At 44.2% G+C, this 21641-nt stretch overlaps 1 protein-coding gene across 2 annotated transcripts in view; it reads right to left on the reverse strand.

The window, feature by feature from the left end:
- Nucleotides 1-21641, reverse strand: part of RRAS2 (RAS related 2) — a 158093-nt gene that overhangs the window by 61254 nt on the left and 75198 nt on the right. Inside the window, exon 1 of one of the 2 annotated variants that reach the window (XM_030201037.1) lies at nt 17237-17255. The exons of the other annotated variant lie outside the window; for it this stretch is intronic. The gene's annotated coding sequence lies outside the window, so the exon portion shown is untranslated. Of the gene's footprint in view, nt 1-17236; nt 17256-21641 lie in introns of those variants that run through there. 2 annotated transcript variants of the gene reach the window in all.

Genomic DNA, 21641 nt, shown 5'->3' on the forward strand with positions numbered 1-21641 from the left:
ACTGAGGTAGGTGGAGAGGTTGAAAACTGCAGGAGGGCGAAAGTAGTAGCCCGCCACCGCGGCCAACTGGGCGGGGCGAATGGGAAAAGAGATAGCCTCCGTGGCATAGGGCAGCGATTGAGGCAGACTGGCCCTGGGACTCGCTGCCTCCCTGCCTCCTGTTTATTTTGCTAATCTTTCCCTCTCCCTACACTAGTTTGTACAACTAACAGGAGATCGCAGGTCCGATTCCAGCATGCGAGAGATAGATGGGGGTCGGGATCGCACTGAAGTGGCTCCCCTTCCCCTCTCAGCACTACATAAAAGCTGCTTGTTTGTCGGCTCTGCTGCAGCACTATCTTCTGTGCTCTTCCTTCTCCTCCCCCCACATAATATACCTTTAAACAGAGGATGGATGGGAGCCGTGCCGGCGCCTACCAATAAACGTTAAGAGGATAGAGCTAGCCAATGAAGTTTAATTGAATATTTGAAGGATGCCCATCAAAAATGTAGGAAAAAAATCCCGTCAGTTTAAAGAAAAGCCCATCCTGCTCGAAGCCAGTCGGCCTCCCCCCCCCCCCCCCCCCAAGGCCTCTCAGCCAATCACAGCGCGTTTAGCTGACACCAGTGACAGCTAAACGCGCTGTGATTGGCTGAGAGAGACCTGGAGGGGCATAATCGAGCACCCTTGAGTTTGAAGAAAAGCCCGTCCTGCTCATCAGGGATGTCTTTTTTTGTTGTTGTTCTTGTTGTTTTTTGAATGAAGGACATCCATAAAGGACGTCCTTGGCATGCGCTGAGCAGCCAACACAGCGTTTGGCTGCTGTGCGCATGCTCAGCTGGCCGAATGCAAATGAGCAAGCAGCGACCAGCTCATTTGCATGCGATTTCCTTGATGCATGCCCGTTTCTTACCGATTCGCTAAGGAATCGGTAAGGGAAGGGCTTTAACGTTTTTGTTAGTGTATCTACCCCTCTGTCTTAATGGTAGCTGAAGTTGATAACTACACCCCTAAGAGTTCCCATTACCTTAATCTGCATAGTTAGAGAGCCATCATCCCATTCTCACACGTCAGAGCATAAAACCAACACTCAGGAATTCAAAATTCAACCTTAACAAAAATAAACTATTCCCTGTATCCCAGTAAAGCTATTTTAATAAAGAAAATACTCAAATCAAAAATGTTACTGGCATTCTCCATGACTAACCATGCTAATTCTAACCTGTGGTGTGGCTTGATTTTTAAATCCATTTTCAGGTTGTATTTTATTCTTAAATTTAATCCCTTATTTTTGCTCTTTTGTCCTCTGTTCTCATTCCATGGCCTCTTCATGCACATGTGCAAGTCAATCAGCAACAATCACAGGTGTTATTTGTCTAAAGTTGCTTCATACATAATTTTTACTCATGAGAGAAAATTTTTTAAATATGTGGGGTAAAAAAAAAAAAAATAAATCCAGAGTCCTCAGAACTGATCCAATTCAGCACAACTAGCTGGAAATGTCAATTACAAACTTGACTTACAAAAAAAAAATCATTTAAAGATGAGTAAGAAGCTCTGCTTATAAATCTGATTAGTGTAATGTTCTTCAGTCATAAATGTGCTATTATAAAAAAAAAAAAAAAAAAAACTGAGGGTCTAATTTAATAACCAATTACCATTCAAACCATAAGCCAGGGCAGGAGGGGAAACATTTTTATGACTTAATCAGATTTTATGTGAATCCTAGCTTAATGGATCAAGAAAAATACAATGTACATTCTGAAGCCAGCCTTTCAACTACCAAGAGCTATTTAAGAAACAGCCATTGTATTATGTCTGCCAGTCTGCCCAGGTGGGGTACAGCAACCAAAGCTGGCTCAGCACCCCTATGTCAATGACTCAAGATCCTTTCTATTGCTGTTCCTCCATTAACCTTGTGCTACTGTGCTGATGTGTAGAACAGGCCTGAACTCTAGGCACATCTAAACACATCTTAACAGTTGCACTAATCATGCACCGAGATCGTCTAAAACAAGATTGTGGGACTGTGGTCTGGGTCTAATGTCTGATCCCTGCCATTTTTGTTCATGTGACCAAGTGGAAATGCTGGAGCTGGCAACCTCTGTCAGAGGGCCACAACCCACTCGTGTTTTCATGTTTTCGCCAATGAATATGCACGAGATCTATTTGCATGAACTGCATCCACAGTATGCAAATAGATCTCATGCATATTCCTTGGCAAAAATCTGACCTCTCCCCCCCCCCCCCCCCCCCCCCCCCGAATGGGTTGTGGCCCTCAAAGACAGAGGTTGTCCACTCCTGTGCTAGAGGGCTGTAAGCTGAGGCTTCAGGTTTGAAATAAGTTCATATTTAACTGGGATGTCGCAGGAATTTCTTATGCCAGTCTGTTGTACTAGCAGCAAGTATGAAGTAAAATCTAGGCTCTCAACAGCTCCTTATTGTTAGCACAAAGAGAAAATCAGAAGGCAAAAAGGAAAAGTTAATAATCCCAATTATAGGGAACAGGTGGACCCCACTAATGCCAGATTCATATACTTGGTCTGTAAAGAGTCAAAAAAGAAAGCAAGGAGACAGCTGGACACCAGAGCTCAACAGGCATGGAGACACTTACAGTCTGAGGTCAGTATCCGTAAAAAGACATTGAACTCTCTGTATTGCAGGTTGGCTAATAAGCACTTTAAGGCATACCCTGATTTGTCAGACATATGCACAATACAGCAAATTGCTTTCCAATATATTAGTACTGCTACACTACAATTCTAACAAATGTCTTGTCTGAAAGATGTGCAAAAAAAAAAAAACCTCAACCTCTTTACCAGACGAGGGAGCAGGGGCAGCGTTTGCATGAGGAAAGCCTGATGCAGCAGCAAAACAAACTCGGGGGAGAAACCCCCCCAGACTGTGCACTTCCGCAGCCTGGGCAACAGCCCTAGACGCACCCTCAACCGGCGCTCGCAAGAGCGGGGGAGAGACATGCTGCGCATCCAAAATGGCGTCCGGCGCGACACTCCGCGAAGGAGCCGCGCGGGAAGAACGGCGCTTAACTTTAGCCGCTTTTGTGCCGTCGCCCAAATTAAGGGCGTTCATGGCATTAATGTCTCCAACCTCAAGGGCGGCCCACGAAGAAGCCGTCCGAGCCGCGTGGCCGGCCAAGATGGCGGAGGCGAGGAGCGGGGGATGGGCGTTTATGGCGGGAAAAACCGCCACACCGGAGGAAGGACCGGGACATTCATCGGTCACGAAACTGTCACCCAAAAAGGGCGAATCAGGCTGTAAGCCCCCCGCATCCCCTCTAGAAGCGCTCAAGCGATCCGGGGAGCGACCCTTTGCGCCCTCGCCCTCCGACGCCATATGCCACGAGGAGAAGAATCGGGGAACCCCCTGCCCGCTATAAAAAGGTAAAAATTACTTGCTGTCCGCTCCGAGCTGTAACGAACTGGTGTCCCAGTGAGTAGCTGCAATGAACGTTTAAATAAACGTCGAAATAAACGCCTTTAAGGACGTTTAAAACTTTTTTCTTTTTTTTTTTTTTAAACGGAGCCAGCGGGAGGGGGGAGAAAAGGAGGGACCTGGCACCACCAGGTTTGCACTTGCTCAAAAGAGCCCTCAACCCCAGGCACTCAACAAAACCTAAGAATTAGGCTTGGAGGCCTAGCCAGAGCTGCTGCTGTGTGTGACCACCACCTGCTGAGATAGAGAACATACTGGGGAGTTTCCGGCAGCACATGACCACATATAGGGAGGCAAAAGTTTGCTCTCTATCTCCACCTGCTGGTAGATGGACACAACCCACCAGTCTATGGATTGATCAGCTTGATGATATGGAATAAGCACTTTAAGGCATACCCTGATTTGTCAGACATATGCACAATACAGCAAATTGCTTTCCAATATATTAGTACTGCTACACTACAATTCTAACAAATGTCTTGTCTGAAAGATGTGCAAAAAAAAAAAAAAAAAAAAACGCGTAGGAATCTGGTGCAAGCCGTGTTTCATTGAATCTCAGCTGTATCAAAGAGGCAGTTCCAAAATCCAATCTAATGCTCTGCGTTTTCCCTCTGTCATGCTGTGTTACTCTGCTCATTCTCTGCTTCAAATCTACTAAAGAGAGCTCTAGGTCTCAATTGTTCAAATCCCCACAAGAAAAAGAAGGGTTAGCCTCTTAGCACTCTTCTATGGAATCCTCATAACCTTGAATTTCATCCAGAGTGGATCTCCCGTATATCCAATGCAGTTGCCCTTCAATTCAGAACAGGAATAGTAGAGACAGCCCATAAGGGTTTGATGATTTACAGAATGAGTAATAAGAAACTTAAAATTAATGCCAAAAAAAAGAACCTGATAATAACAAGGCAGATGCCATTTTCTAAAGAGCCTTCCACATCCTAAGGGCCCTGTTTACTAAGCCGTGCTAGAGGCACGTTAAGTGCTTTTAGCGTGTGCTGTGTAGGCGCACACAATATTCCTTTGGGCACCTACACTGTTAGCGCGTGTTAATTTTGTGCATGTGCTAAAAACACTAGCGCACCTTAGTAAATAGGGCCCTAGATGTCTTATTCACGCTACGGAAAGAAAATTCTAGAAGTTAGTCTTCCTTGAGCAACAGGGTACCATTCTACAGTATCTTTCCAAACTGATCAGGCTACTGAAAGAAACTGAACCAGCCTATAATAGTTTTCAAAGGAACAAGTATCCCAAAAGAAAGAGTTCTCACCCAAACTGGTTTTTTGGATAACTACAATGGATATGCCTGAAGTAGTTTTGCATACAGATGTAGCATATTCAGCTCTCTCAAATGCATATTTATTGGGGACATCCTGAAACCCCAGTGAACTCTGAGAACCACTGCCCACAATAAAAAACATGAACAGATGCAGGGAAAGCAGAGGTATTTAAATCATAAACCCAAGTTTCAAAATTTCTCTTCTTTCTCTTCCTGCCAAGCTCTGATAGAGAGGAGAGGCTGTTTGCATTGCATTGAAGCTCTAAAGTTGCATTTTACATTGCTGAAACTGATATAATTATTGGGAATATTTAGATTTATATTACAAAAAGGAAAGTTATATTCTAGGGCAATTTTGAAAGTTAAATCAATTGAAAATCCGTTGATCAGACTGTACCATTTCTGGTCCCATCTAGAGAATTGCCTTGATAATAGCATTTAGCTGACACATTGAGACATAATCCCACCCACCCCAGGGTTTTCCAATCATTTATAGACAAACCAAACCTCATTAACTTTACTCCTCAATCATACACAGGCAGTCTTGCAGACTGTTAACCCCAACATAGTACACCTGTTCATACCCATTTCAACCAATCAGGATGACTTTTATTCTCTGCAATAATTGTGGTGCTTTTGTTTCAAGGCCAATCATCTGGAGACTTAAAGCTTGTCCTATCTGTCTTCAGCTATCCAGTTTAAAACAAGAGCTCAGTAAAGTAATGCAAGAATTGGATGCAATTAAAGCAGCTTCTAGGACTGCACAGAATAATAACTTCTCACCACTGCTTCAAAAGAATAAAACCACATAAGAACAGATGGTTCACAGTAAGCTCAGGCAGACTTCGTCAGGTGACACAGAAGCATCCACCCGCACAAGTGTTGCCACTAAAGAATTCTTTTGCTTCATTACAGCACTGTGATGCTCCTAAAAATAAAACTGAGGCAGAGGAAAAAGCAATAAAGTTGGAACAAAAAGATACGAAGGTACCCAAAGTGAAAAGACACCCCCAAATCACAAATGTTGAAACACATACCAGGAAATACAAATGCTCGTAGTCTAAGCAATAAAGTTCATGACCTTCAAGCCCTGAATGTTGGAGACAGACTTAGATGTTGTTGCAATCACGGAGACGTGGCTCAATGGTTCCCATGAATGGGATGCAAACATACCAGGCTATTTAGGAAGGATAGAGAGGGTCGAAAAGGTGGAGGAGTAGCTTTGTATGTAAAGAATGATATCATGGCGACTGAAATGACAGGGACCTGGGGAAACGAAGAAGCGATATGGATCACCTTAAAAAGAGAGGACAGAACCTCCACGTGGGTGTTGTCTACAGACCCCCAACACAATTAGAGGAACTAGATAAAGATCTGATCGCAGATATTCAAAAATAAGGAAAGAAAAAAAAAGGTTCTGTTGATGGGAGATTTCAATCTGCCAGATGTAGATTGGAAGGTTCCGTCTGCAAAATCGGAAAGAAGTAGAGAGATCGTGGATGCTTTCCAAAGTGCTCTGCTCAGACAAATTGTGACAGAACCCACGAGGGAGGGAGCGACGCTGGATCTGGTGCTCACAAATGGGGATAGTGTGTCAAATGTCCGAGTGGGTGCACACCTGGGAAGCAGTGACCATCAAACGGTTTGGTCTGATATGACGGCTGAAGTGGAGGGCGGCCACTCTAAACTCAAAGTCCTGGATTTCAAGCATGCTGACTTTAGTAAAATGGGGGAATACCTGAGGAAGGAGCTGATGGACTGGGAGGACATACAAGAAGTGGAAGGACAGTGGTCTAGGCTGAAAGAAGTAATAAATAGGGCCACAGACCTTTATGTAAGGAGAGTAAATAAAAGCAAGAGAAAAAGGAAACCGATATGGTTCTCCAAGCAAATGGCTGAGAAAATAAAGGCTAAAGAGTTAGCGTTCCAGAAATATAGAAAATCTCAAGAACAGGAACACGGGGAGGAATACCGGATGAAACTGAAAGAAGCCAAGAGAGAGGTAGGTCTGGCGAAGGCGCAAGCGGAAGAACAAATGGCTAGAAATGTAAGGAGGGGAGACAAAAATTTCTTCAGGTATATTAGTGAAAGGAGAATGACTAAAAAGGGAATTGTGAGACTAAAAGATACAGCAAAACGCTATGTAAATAATGATGAAGAAAAAGCCAATTTGCTAAATAGATACTTTTGTTCGGTTTTCACTAAAGAAAATCCTGGAGAAGGACCACGAGGGACTGGCAAAAGTACACCTGAGAATGGAGTGGATAGAGCACAGTTCACGGAAGAGAGTGTGTATCAACAACTTGGAAAGCTAAAGGTGGACAAAGCCATGGGACCGGATGGGATCCACCCCAGAATATTGAGGGAGCTCAGAGGGGTTCTGGCGGGTCCTCTTAAAGATTTGTTTAATAAATCTTTGGAGACGGGAGAGGTTCCGAGGGATTGGAGAACGGCAGATGTGGTCCCTCTTCACAAAAGTGGTGATAGGGAAGAAGCTGGAAACTACAGGCTGGTAAGCCTCACTTCGGTTATTGGAAAAGTAATGGAAGCGATGCTGAAGGAAAGGATAGTGAATTTCCTGGAAGCCAATAAGTTGCAAGATCCGAGACAACATAGTTTTACCAGAGGGAAATCGTGCCAAACGAATCTCATTGAATTCTTTGATTGGGTAACTGCAGAATTGAATCATCGACATGCTATAGACTTAATCTACTTAGATTTTAGCAAAGCTTTTGACACAGTTCCCCACAGGAGGCTCTTAAATAAACTCGATGGGCTGAAGATAAGTCCCGAAGTGGTGAACTGGATTAGGAACTGGTTGACGGACAGACGACAGAGGGTGGTGGTAAATGGAGGTCGCTCGGAGGAGGGAAAGGTGAGTAGTGGAGTGCCTCAGGATCAATGCTGGGGCCGATTCTGTTCAATATATTTGTGAGTGACATTGCCGTAGGGTTAGAAGGTAAAGTTTGCCTATTTGCGGATGATACTAAGATGTGCAACAAAGTGGACATCCGGGAGGGAGTGGAAAGCATGAAAAAAGATCTGAGGAAGCTAGAAGAATGGTCTAAGGTTTGGCAATTAAAATTCAATGCGAAGAAATGCAAAGTGATGCACTTAGGGAGTAGAAACCCAAGAGAGACTTATGTGTTAGGCGGTGAGAGTCTGATAGGTACTGAGGGGGAGAGGGATCTTGGGGTGATAGTATCCGAGGATCTGAAGGTGACGAAACAGTGTGACAAGGCGGTGGCCGTAGCGAGAAGGTTGCTAGGCTGTATAGAGAGAGGTGTGATCAACAGAAGAAAGGAAGTGTTGATGCTCCTGTACAAGTCGTTGGTGAGGCCCCACCTGGAGTATTGTGTTCAGTTTTGGAGGCTGTACCTTGCGAAGGATGTTAAAAAAATGGAAGCGGTGCAAAGAAAAGCTACGAGAATGGTATGGGATTTGCGTTCCAAGACGTATGAAGAGAGACTTGCTGACCTGAACGTGTACTCCCTGGAGGAAAGGAGGAACAGGGGTGATATGATACAGACGTTCAAATATTTGAAAGGTATTAATCTGCAAACAAATCTTTTCCGGAGATGGGAAGGCGGTAGAACGAGAGGACATGAAATGAGGTTGAAGGGGGGCAGACTCAGGAAAGATGTCAGGAAGTATTTTTTCACAGAGAGGGTGGTGGATGCTTGGAATGCCCTCCCGCGGGGTGGTGGAGATGAAAATGGTAACGGAATTCAAACATGCATGGGATATGCATAAAGGAATCCTGTGCAGAAGGAATGGATCCTCAGAAGCTTAGCCAAAATTGGGTGGTGGAGCAGGTGGGGGGGAAGAGGGGTTGGTGGTTGGGAGGCGAGGATAGTGAAGGGCAGACTTATACGGTCTGTGCCAGAGCCGGTGATGGGAGGCGGGACTGGTGGTTGGGAGGCGGGAAGTACTGCTGGGCAGACTTGTACGGTCTGTGCCCTGAATAAGGCAGGTACAAATCAAGGTAAGGTATACACATATGTTTGTCTTGTTGGGCAGACTGGATGGACCGTGCAGGTCTTTTTCTGCCGTCATCTACTATGTTACTATGTAAATACATTTGGAACAAAATATTAAGACAATACTTGTGAAGCAAACTGTAGCATCTCATATCCTGAAACAAATGAAGAAAAAAAAAAAGATGGTTTCTATAATACCAGCACATTACTGTGTGCTTGAGAAATGTAAAAGCTTGTGTCTAAGGGTGGTCAGTCCTGCTACCAACAGAACTGAAAGAGAAAGCTTAAAATGTTTTGTGCTTTATCTTCAAGCCCCAGATACAAATAGGGAAGCTTTTATGTTTAAACGTTTTTTTTAATAAAAAAAAATATGACACTGTACACAATTGTTCCTTTAACTTTTACAGTATATCACCATATATCAATTACGAGCATCAGTAAGCATTTCAGCTTTAGATTCATGCACCAACTGTAAGTCTCACAAAAAAAGGCAACCCATATGTCAACTTATGGCCGACGCTGAGCCTACACTTCACTTACCTTGAACCTGTGGGATTCTTAGAGCTGGTTTGGAGTGGGATTCTTAGAGCTGGCTTGGATTGGTAGCAGAGTCTGCCTGTGTTCTAAATAATTTCTTACTAAACTGTTTGACGGACTGAGGCTGCCAGAGTCCTAAAACATTTCTTTTACAAATGTGAGTATATATCTTATCTAAAACAAACTTAAGACAAAAAAAACCACTATTCTTTCTTTTGCTGTGGGTCTATCCTATTACTTAATCTAAAATTGCTAGTTTTTCAATTTTGGGCTGGAAGGTTTTTCTTTAAACCCATATATATACGCTGATGATGTAACGATCTTCATCCCATTCAAACAAGATCTAAGGGAAATCTCCAATGAAATCAAGCAAAGCCTACATATGAATTCCTGGGCAGATGCATTTCAGCTGAAACTCAATGCAGAGAAAACCCAATGCCTGGTACTCACCTCGCAATACAACAAGAATAAATTTACCACCATCAACACACCTAAACTAAATCTACCAGTTTCGGACTCCCTAAAAATCCTTGGAGTCACCATTGATCGACACCTAACACTTGAGAACCATGCAAATAACATAACTAAAAAGATGTTTCATTCAATGTGGAAACTAAAAAGAGTTAGACCATTTTTTCCAAGAACTGTCTTCCGCAATCTGGTACAATCGTTGGTACTCAGTCATCTGGACTATTGTAACTCACTCTACGCTGGCTGTAAAGAGCAAATCCTTAAAAAACTCCAGACAGCCCAGAATACAGCAGCCAGACTAATATTCGGCACACCAAAATACAAAAACGCGAAACCCCTGCGGGAAAAACTACACTGGCTCCCACTAAAGGAACGCATCACGTTCAAAACTTTGCACCCTAGTCCATAAAATCATCCATGGTAACGTCCCAGCCTACATGTCAGACCTGATAGAACTACCACCCAGGAACGCAAAAAGATCCTCTCGCACATTCCTTAATCTTCATCCTCCCAAGTGCAAGGGTCTGAAATACAAATCAATGCATGCATCTACCTTTTCCTATACGAGCACGCAGCTCTGGAACGCGCTGCCACGTAACCTGAAAACGGTCTATGAATTGACCAATTTCCGCAAACTATTGAAAACCTGAAGAGATAGGTTTTCATCTCTTCGACAAGATATATCACAAAGATCAACATGTGTAACTGTATAATCTTTAAAACTTCCAGACTGTCTTATAATGTCTTTCTGCTTTAACACCATCATGTATTTCACCACCGTGTAACACAAAACCCTCTGTAAGCCAAATGTATATTCACTTCTATTTCCAGTATCCATGATAAATTGTAAGCCACATTGAGCCTGCAAAGAGGTGGGATAATGTGGGATACAAATGCAATAAATAAATAAATAAATAAATAATAAATATTGAATTACTGTGCTGGTGATTTCCTATTCTTTGTGCTGAAGTTGTGTTAAAGGTGCTCTCTCGAACTGTGTTCTTCTCTACCGAGTGAAGTAAGCCATTTCATTTGCATTAACAGATACAGTCTAGCAGGCACAGAGTCTAGCAGGCACTGCAGGATCTGGTTTGGTTTTTCCACCCACCCTCCCCTAGGACAACTTTACATTTATAGAAGGTGCTGTAATTAGGCTAATAAGCTAGGAGTGCTCCTACATTACCGTCTAGCAGGCACTGCAGGATCTGGCTTGGTTTTTCTACCCACCCCTAGGACAACTTTACATTTATAGCAGGTGCTGTAATTAGGCTAATAAGCTAGGAGTGCTCCTACATTACCATACATTACCATTAATTACCACTTAAGCAGGTAACAACAGGGATCATACAATATCATATATAAACTACAGGACACTTATATCTTACTAACATTCTTAATACTATAGCTACTCGTATAAGATTGAAAACTTGAAAACACTAAGATGGAGTCAGCAGTCCAGCAGCGGGAGGGATGCTACCCTGTCTTTTGCATTGAGTGCCACATTTATGATTATCTCCCAGTTGGTGAAATGTCATATGTGTGTGCCTGATGCAAAGAGCTCCTAGACCTCAGAGAGAGTGTTCGTTCTCTCGAGGCTAGAATAGCAGACTTGGTAGAGATGAGGGAGATAGTAAAATACATAAATGAGACCTACAGGGATGTTGTAGAGAGGTCCCACCTCCAGTCAGGTGGCCTCTGTGCTACCTTGGAGGAGGGAGGACCCCCAGGTGATGTAGGAAGTTCTCCTGTACCCAGGACCTGCCCATCAGGGGATGTACTATCCTCTTGCACCGAGGATATGTCTCCCGGTGCTGCGGGAGGGAAAGGATAGGACAGCTGCTGTAATAGGTGATTCAATCATTAGGCACATAGATAGCTGGGTGGCTGGTGGACGGGAGGATCGGCTGGTGACGCCTGGTGCAAAGGTGTCGGACCTCATGCGTCACCTAGACAGGATTTTAGATAGTGCTGGGGAGGAGCCGGCTGTCTTGGTACATTGTAGGTACCAATGATGTAGGAAAATGTGGGAGAGGGGTTTTGGAAGTCAAATTTAGGCTCTTAGGTAGAAAGCTCAAATCCAGATCCTCTAGGGTAGCATTCTCTGAAATGCTACCTGTTCCACGCGCAGGGCCCAAGAGACAGGCAGAGCTTTGGAGTCTCAATGCGTGGATGAGACGATGGTGCGAGGAGGGTTTTAGATTTGTTAGGAACTGGGCAACATTTTGGGGAAGGGGGAGCCTATTCCAATAGGATGGGCTCCACCTTGACCGGGATGGGTCCAGGCTGCTGGCATCGGCATTTAAAAAAAGAAATTGAGCAGCTTTTAAACTAGAAACGAGGGGAAGGCCGACAGTCGCACAACAGCGTATGGTTCGGAATGAGGTATCTTGTAAAGATATTGCCCAAACAGAGAGGATGGGGGTTCCTGATAGTGAGGTTGCAAAGGCGACCATAATAGATTAGTCTGTAAATAGACTAATTTACTCTCCACCTACCCTCCTCTCCTCCTTCCTGTACACATTAATTGATTTGATTACTTTATTTCTTGTCTATTAGATTGTAAGCTCTTTGAGCAGGGACTGTCTTTCTTCTATGTTTGTGCAGCGCTGCGTGTGCCTTGTAGCGCTATAGAAATGCTAAATAGTAGTAGTAAATAACAAAAATCTGACAGAAGATAGTAAATTAATACTGTCAAGTAATCAACATAATGTGACTAGGAATAACAAACCTAACTTGAAGTGTCTTTATGCAAATGCCAGGAGCCTAAGACATAAGATGGTAGAATTGGAATATATTGCACTAAATGGAAAAAATAGATATAATAGGCATCTCCGAGACCTGGTGGAAGGAAGATAACCAGTTGGACACTGTCATACCGGGATACAAATTGTATCACAGTGATAGAGTGGACCGGATTGGGGGAGGAGTAGCATTGTATATTAACGAGGCAATTGAAACAAATAGACAAATTTTTACAGGAAACAAACGACCTCTTGGAATCATTATGGTTCGAAATTCCATGTGTCAAGGGGAAAAGGACGGTGGTAGGAGTGTACTACCGTCCACCCGACCAGGATGAGCAGATGGACGCAGTCATGTTAAAGGAAATTAGGGACGCTAATAAAATGGGCAACACGATAATAATGGGTGATTTCAATTACCCCAATATAGACTGGGTTAATGTAGCATCGGGGCACGCGAAGGAGGTAAATTTCCTTGATGAAATCAAGGACTTCTTTATGGAGCAGCTGGTACAGGAGTCGACGAGAGAAGGAAAAATTCTAGATCTAGTCATTTGTGGAACACATGATCTGGTACGGGAGGTAACGGTGCGGGGGCCGCTTGATAACAGTAATCATAATATGATCAGCTTTGAAATCTGCTTTCAAAAAAGTAGACAACGGAAGTCAAATATGTTGGTGTTTAACTTCAAAAAAGGGAGCTATGATAAAATGAGAAGAATGGTAAAAAAAGAACTTAGAGGAGTGAAGGATAGGGTAAAAAACCTACAACAGGCGTGGATGCTGTTCAAAAACACAGTCCTGGAGGCCCAGGCCAAATATATTCCATGTATCAGTAAAGGAGGGCAGAAGACCAATATATTCCATGTATCAGTAAAGGAGGGCAGAAGACCAAACGACAACCGGCGTGGTTAAAAAGAGAGGTGAAGGAGGCTATTGGAACAAAAAGAGAATCCTTCAGAAAATGGAAGAAAGAATCGACTGAAGATAATAAAAAGTGGCATAAGGAATGTCAAAACAGATGCAAAGCGCTGATAAGAAAGGCTAAGAAGGACTTTGAAAGAAAGATAGCAGTAGAGGCAAAACACATAGTAAAAGATTGTAAGCTCTTTGAGCAGGGACTTTTCTTTCTTCTATGTTTGTGCAGCGCTGCGTACGCCTTGTAGCGCTATAGAAATGCTAAATAGTAGTAGTAGTAGTAGGTATATTAAAAGCAGGAAACCGGCAAAAGAATCGGTTGGGCCACTGGATGACCGGGGAGTAAAAGGGGCACCCAGGGAAGTTAAAGAAATAGCAGAAAGATTAAATGAGTTCTTTGCCTCGGTCTTCACCGAGGAAGATTTCATTGGGATACCAGTGCCAGACAGGGTATTCGAGGCTGACGAGTCGGAGGAACAATGAAATCTCTGTAAACCTGGAGGATGTAATGGGGCAGTTCTGCAAACTAAAGGGTAGCCAATCTCCTGGGCCAGATGGCATTCATCCCAGGGTACTGATGAACTAAAAAATGAGCTTGCGGAGCTACTGTTGTTGATATGTAATTTATCCTTAAAATCGAGCGTGATACTGGAAGATTGGAGGGTGGCTAATGTAATGCCGATTTTTAAGAAAGGTTCCAGGGGAGATCCGGGGAATTATAGACCGGTGAGTGACGTCGGTGCCAGGCAAAATGGTAGAGACTATCATTAAGAACAAAATAACAGAGCACATTCTAAAGCATGGACTGATGAGGCAAAGTCAGCATGGATTTAGTGAAGAGAAGTCTTGCCTCACCAATCTACTGCATTTCTTTGAAGGGGTAAACAAACATGCCGGTGGATATTGTGTATCTGGATTTTCAGAAAGCATTTGACAAAGTCTCTCATGAAAGGCTCCAGAGGAAATTAGAGAGTCATGGGATCGCAGGTAGTGTATTGTTATGGATTAAAAACTGGTTGAAAGATAGGAAACAGAGAGTAGGGTTAAGTGTCACTATTCGCAATGGAGAAGGGCAGTTAGTGGGGTCCCTTAGGGATCTGTGCTGGGACCGTTGCTTTTTAACATTTTCATAAATGATCTGGAGGTGGGGGTAACTAGCAAGGTTATCAAATTTGCTGATGACACGAAGTTGTTCAAGGTCATCAAATCGCGGGAAGATTGTGAAAAGCTGCAGGAAGATCTTGTGAGACTAGGAGACTGGGAGTCTAAATGGCAGATGACGTTTAATGTGAGCAAGTGCAAAGTGATGCATGTGGGAAAGAGGAACTCAACTATAGCTACGTCATGCAAGGTTCAGCGTTAGGAGTCAAGGAACGAGAAAGGGACCTGGGAGTCATCATTGATGATATGTTGAAATCTTCTGCTCAGTGTGCTGCTACGGCTAAGAATGCAAATAGAATGTTAGGTATTAAAGGGATGGAAAACAAAAATGAGGATATTATAATGCCACTGTATCAGTCCATGGTGCGACCGCACCTCGAGTATTGTGTTCAATTCTGGTCACCACACCTCAAAAAAGATATAGTGGAATTAGAAAAGGTGCAGAGAAGGGCGACGAAGATGATTAAGGGGATGGGACGACTTTCCTAAGAGGAAAGGCTAAAGCGGCTGGGGCTCTTCAGCTTGGAGAAAAGGCAGCTAAGGGGTGATATGATAGAGGTATATAAAATGAGTGGAGTGGACCAGATAGATGTGGAGCATCTGTTTACGCTTTCCAAAAATACTAGGACAAGGGGGCATGTGATGAAGCAGGAGTGCAGTAAGTTTAAAACAAATAAGAGAAAATTTTTCTTTACTCAGCGCATAATTAGACTATGGAATTCGTTGCCGGAGAATGTGGTTAAGGCGGTTAGCTTAGCAGAATTTAAGAAAGGTTTGGATGTATTCCTGAAGGAAAAGGCCATAGAATGTTATTAAATGGATATAGGGAAAAATCCACTATTCCTGGGACAAGCAGTACAAAATGCTTTGCTCCATGGATCTTGGCGGGTGATTGTGACCTGGATGGGCCACTGTCGGAGACAGGGTGCTAGGCTAGATGGACCTTTGGTCTGTCCCAGTGTGGCGATGCTTATGTCTTATGCCACATATGTATAAAAAAAAGAACTTTAAAACTTGCCCTGAGAAAGAATAGTAAAGCTGTTGTTTTGTGAAGCACAGTATATCAAACTTACTGAGCATAGTCAGGCCTTATCTACCAGCATAGGTCACATTTCTTAAAATTTTCAGCATATTTATAAAACCATACCATATAACTTTAACAAAGATAACTAAAAGGTCAATTAAATAGTGTAAGCAGACCTGCCAAGTGTCCCACATTCGGCGGTTCATCTCCTGCACTCCCGCCAAAATGGGAAAGTCTCCCGCTGAAACACCGCAGCGGTAAAACAACTCCTGCCTCCCGCTCGCTCCCCCTTCCACCCAGTATTCATTTCTTGGCCACTGCTGCTTCTCCTGTTGGGCAGCAGCGGCCGCAAAAAAAAAAAAAAAAAAAGCACGGGGCCGCAGCAGCCTTTAGGCATGCAATGTCTGTTCTGCCGCTCCTCTCTCCTCCCCTGGAGCAGCCAGTTGACATCAACTTCCTGCTCCGGGGGCCCCCGCGCTTGCATTTTTTTTGTCGCAGCCGCTGCTGCCCAACAAGAGAAGCAGCAGTGGCCAGGAAACAGATATCAGGTGGAAGGGGGAGCAGGAGGCAGAATGGAGAAAGTGGAAAAATAGGGAGAGAAGGAGAGGACATGAAAAAGGGCTGGAGAGAGAGAGAAGGATGGGGAGAAAGGGGGGGATCCTGGCTGCAAGCAGAAAGAAGGATAGGAAGAGAAACAGGGGAGATGGATGAAAGGATGCAGAGAGAAAGGGGGAGAGACTGGAAGGATGTGGAGAGGGGACACACCAGAAAAAGGTAGAGCGATAGAGAGACACTGATAGAAGGAGGGGGAGAGAGAGAGAGACACTATCTGGAAGGATGAGGACAGAGGGTAGATGGATGGAAGGATGGGGAGAGAAAGAGGGAAGACGCTGGATGGAAGGGTTGGGAGAAAAAGAGAGAAGATACTGGATGGAAGGATGGGGAGAGAAAGAGGGGAGCTGCTGGATGGAAAGGGGGAGAGGACAGAGTAGTGAAAGACAGGAGAATAAGAGGAAGGGGCATGGGGAGAACAAAGGTGAGGAAAAGATGAAAATCCATAGGTAGATGAAGTAAAAATAAGGAAATTAAAGAATGGATATTGTGAAAATGATGAGGCTAATGTGCAGATGGTGATGAAGCTCCCACCTCAGGATCCCAGGTCCCTCTTTCACTCAGGGTGAGCTGGTTCTCAGTATGCAGATTTATGCAAATTAATCTACCACCCTTTTCTGCTCAGGGTGACCTGCTTCTCAAAAAAGCAAACACAGTCAGGTTTCACCACTCAGGCTATTTTCATACACAACTTTATTCCAGCCTCTGGGGCACACTTCTTTTAGCTTAAAACACTTTCACAAGCTACAAGCTTCAACAGTTCTTCCAGCTTAACCATTTCATTTCTTCCTACTCAGTGCAATCTTCCCTTTGAAACATTTCTTCTTGCACAGTTCAATATCCATAGATTTCAGTTCAATATCCATAGATTTCTTCCCCCTGAGCCCTCTCACACAGGCCTTTGGGCTCAGTACTAACTCAGTCCCCGGACACGCAGTCCCCGGACACGCAGTCCCCGGACCCACAGTCCCCGGACACACAGTCCCTCTTCACTGTTCTAGACACACAGGCTTTTCCTCTGGGACACACAGTACCTCTTCACTGTTCTAGACACACAGGCTTTTCAGCTGGGACACACAGTACCTCTTTGAACCCATAGTTCTTCAACCTGGCATTCTAGGGCCTTCTTCTCCCAGCCAGCTTCCTTCTTGGGAACACCCAGTTCTACCACCAGTCCAAAGGGCACAGCCAGTACTTCTCAGGGGGATTCCTCTTTGCTTTAGTTACCAGCTCTCTTTTCCAGCTGTCAGCTCTCCTCTCTCCCTTCACAACTCAGGAGGAGTATAAGTAGTTAATAGCCAACCAGGACCCAGCCCATAACCTGCTGCACCTGTTTCTATCCCCAGGACTCTCCCCGGTCCTAACGACCTCCAGCTATCCTCCAGGACTCGCCCCGGTCCTAGCGACCTCCAGCTATCCTCCAGGACTCGCCCCGGTCCTAGCGACCTCCAGCTATATCTCCCCTTTCTGGCTCCCTTCAGCAACTCACCCAGCCCTTTTCCCTGGACATTTTAGGGGAACTACGCCCTCTAGGGGCCTAACCAGGGTAGGACAGCCTCTTCCTTCTTACAATATTAAGAATGAATTAAATCTGGACAGAGAGGCAGAAAATATTGAAGAAAAAGAAAAAAAGGAGAGAAAAATGACAAATGGACAGGAAACCCTGGCAAGGAAAGAGAAGACGAAGGAAAGCAAAATCAAGAGACTGGGAGCAACACAATTAGAAAAAATAAATGACCAGACAACAAAGGTACAGAAAATAATTTTATTTTTAATTTAGTATAAAGTAATGTGGTAGCTGTGTTAATAAATGCAAATAAAACACAAAATAGAAAATAAGGTAGAACCTTCACTGATTTTAAAACATTTTTGATTAGCTTTCAGAGACCAGCACTTCCTTCCTCGGATCAGGAGAGGATACCATAACAGAATTATACTGACCTGACTTGAAGCAGGAGGTTTTGGCCTCTGAAAGCTAATTGAAAAGGGTATTAGGCTATTAAGTAAAACATTTTCTGAAATGGCTGTGGGTTTGAGGTCTGCTGGGGGGGGGGGGGGGGAGCCAAAGCAAAGTGGGGCAGGGCTGTGGGGCATGTACTAAAGTCTCCCTCTCAAAAATTGGGACCCCTTGGCAGCTCTGTGTAAGTGGAGTTAAAAACAGGGGGGGGCAGCATCTCCAATTTCAGTCACTGCAGATTGAGACACTGCCTTTAAAATTACATAAGTACATAAGCACTGCGTAACCCTAGTAGTGCTCTAGAAATGTTAAGTAGTAGTAGTAATAAGTAATGCCACACTGGGAAAAGACCAAGGGTCCATCGAGCCCAGCATCCTATCCACGACAGCGGCCAATCCAGGTCAAGGGCACCTGGCAAGCTTCCCAAACATACAAACATTCTATACATGTTATTCCTGGAATTGTAGATTTTTCCCAAGTCCATTTAGTAGCAGTTTATGGACTTGTCCTTTAGGAAACAGTCTAACCCCTTTTTAAACTCTGCCAAGTTAACCGCCTTCACCACATTCTCCGGCAACGAATTCCAGAGTTTAATTACGCGTTGGGTGAAGAAAAGTTTCTCCGATTTGTTTTAAATTTACTACACTGTAGTTTCATCGCATGCCCCCTAGTCCTAGTTTTTTTGGAAAGAATGGACACTTCACATCCACCTGTTCCATTCCACTCATTATTTTATATACCTCTATCATGTCTCCCCTCAGCCGTCTCTTCTCCAAGCTGAAAAGCCCTAGCCTCCTTAGTCTTTCTTCATAAGGAATTCGTCCCATCCCCGCTATCATTTTAGTCGCCCTTCGCTGCACCTTTTCCAGTTCCACTATATCTTTCTTGAGATGCGGCAACCAGAATTGAACACAATACTCAAGGTGCAGTCGCACCATGGAGCGATACAACGGCATTATAACATCCTCACAACTGTTTTCCATACCTTTCCTAATAATACCCAACATTCTATTTGCTTTCCGAGCCGCAGCAGCACACTGAGCAGAAGGTTTCAGTGTATTATCGACGATGACACCCAGATCCCTTTCTTGGTCTGTAACTCCTAACGTGGAACCCTGCATGACGTAGCTATAATTCGGGTTCTTTTTTCCCACATGCATCACCTTGCACTTGCTCAGATTAAACATCATCTGCCATCTAGCCGCAATTACTCAGTACCCCTTGCACAGGCACTTAATTTAACACCAATCTTTCCAGTTTTGCATATCAGTTTTCAAGCTGGAATGTCAACCTTGTACTTATAAGTGTTCCTGCATTTGTAGATTCTCCTGTTATTTTGGGAACTGTTGTGGTAAAACAGAACTTAATTGTCTACTGTATCCCTTTTGCACTCGGCCTCATAATATTGAAATACTACACTTTTGATTTTCTACAATGACCCTCCATTTTGTTTCATTTAGTACGTCTACCAAAAGTATATGTTTTGCCAATAATGACCTTTGTCTCTGCATTTGTTTCTGCTCATGTCTACTACTGCATTTCAGTATGTAGAGGTGTCCACCACAAACAAACCTGACCCCACAACTGTTAAAAACATCAAACTTCTAGCTTCTGCTAGGTGTGCAATTGTGCAAGCTTCACAGAGCTGGGTACTAAATGCAAATGAATTAACACGACCCCTAGCAAATGCTGTGCAAAGTCCTGTGCAAAGATCAAAACCACAAATGGTGCAACAATTTTATTTTCGTTAAGGTATCCGGTATATTAACTGGACATTGTAAGATGCACTTAGAAGGAAAAAAAAAAAACTTTAGTAACGACTTTAAGAGCATCTACTATAATAATTTTAACCTACAACGTTCTGAAGCTGACTCCATAGCAGACTGAAGTGAAGGGTTCGTAGGGTTCGTAAGTGTCACCACCTCTCTCTCTGTCCCGCCCTCGCATCAAAACGTGATGACGTCGAGGGCGCAACAGTGAGAGGGAAGGAAATGCTGCAGAGTTGCCAGGCAAAGGTACGCGACATCGTGGGAACTCTGTATAGTTGCCAGCCCCCGCACCTCCCTCCCTATCTCTGCCCTCCAAGCACCACCAGTCCTCCGGCAGCCCCTCGCCTTCCTAAGTGCTGGCTGTATTTTAAAAATTCTTACTTTGGGGTGCGGTGTCCACAGTGAAGGCGAGCGGCGCTTCATACTGCCTTCGCATGTGTCTCAGCTCTGCCTCTGGTCCTGCCCTTCCAGAAACAGGAAATGAGGGCGGGGCCAGAGGCATAGCTGAGACACATGCGAAGGCAGTGTGAAGCGCCACTCACCTTCACTGTGGACGCCACACCCCAAGGTAAGAATTTTTAAAATACAGCCAGCACTTAGGAAGGCGAGGGGCTGCCGGAGGACAGGTCGTGCTTGGAGGGCAGAGAGAGAGAGAGGGAGGGAGGGGGGCGCGGGGGTGTGGAACTCGAACAAGATTGGGGGTCCTGGAACTCGGAAGGCACAGAGAGAGAGAGGTAGGGAGGGGGGCCCTGGATATGGGTGGATGGAGGAGAGGCCAGGGGAGAATTCAAAGTTGATGCACATGTAGGGGGTGGGGGAGGGCAAGGGACAGAGGAGAATTGCTGCATCACGATAGATGGAAGGGGCAGGGGAGAGATGCTGCATATGGATGAATGCAGGGGAGAGAGCATAATTGGTGCACACGGAACACACACTACACTCTCACAGACACACGCATTCTGTCTCTCTCTCTCAATCACACACACTCTCTCTCTCTCTCTCTCACACACACACACACACTCTCTCTCTCTCTCTCTCACATACTCTCTCCTAACAGTTCCCTTAAAAACATAATTGCCATTAGAGGACAACCTTGCTAGCACACGTTTCATTTCTTTCAGAAACGGGCTTTTTTTTTTTTTTTACTAGTTTTTATATAAAATCAAAAACAATTCACTGCAGAATATGACAATCCTACAAGCTTAGAGTAGACCTTAAGAACAAAAAAACAACCAAAACAAAATGTCATCTTCCTAGCCACCATCAGCAGGGCTCAAAAGATTATGTTTATTCTTTCCTCGAACCCTGCTACACCAGTCCAGTCCAGTCAAATGTCATCACTGGAAATCTGTGTTCTCTGCTTCTTATCTGCTAGTTGGAGAAGACAACTCAACAATATGAGAAGCAGTGCCCTGGAAATTGACAGTAAAACTATTGACAAAGCTGCTGCTGCAAAAACATTGTAAAATAACGAGAGACACCAAAGAACCAGGGCAGGGAATAAAGAATTCTGTACACCTCTGCAAGGCCAAAAGCTGAAACCATGCTTCAACCCTCAACAAATATACTGAAGGGAAAGGGGATTTAATCTTTCTGGGCAGGTCCTGCACTGGTCTAGTAGGATTCAAAGAAAGGAAATTAACAGGTAAGAATTTCATCCTCCTTACCTTGCTAAACCAAATCCAGACAGATGGGATGCACCCATGCTTTTCCTTTGTCCCAAAGCACAGCCCTCCCTAGCTTGCATATCAGGTCTGTAGTG

This window comes from Microcaecilia unicolor, chromosome 4 (assembly GCF_901765095.1).
Source record: "Microcaecilia unicolor chromosome 4, aMicUni1.1, whole genome shotgun sequence".
NCBI classification, from domain to species: domain Eukaryota; kingdom Metazoa; phylum Chordata; class Amphibia; order Gymnophiona; family Siphonopidae; genus Microcaecilia; species Microcaecilia unicolor.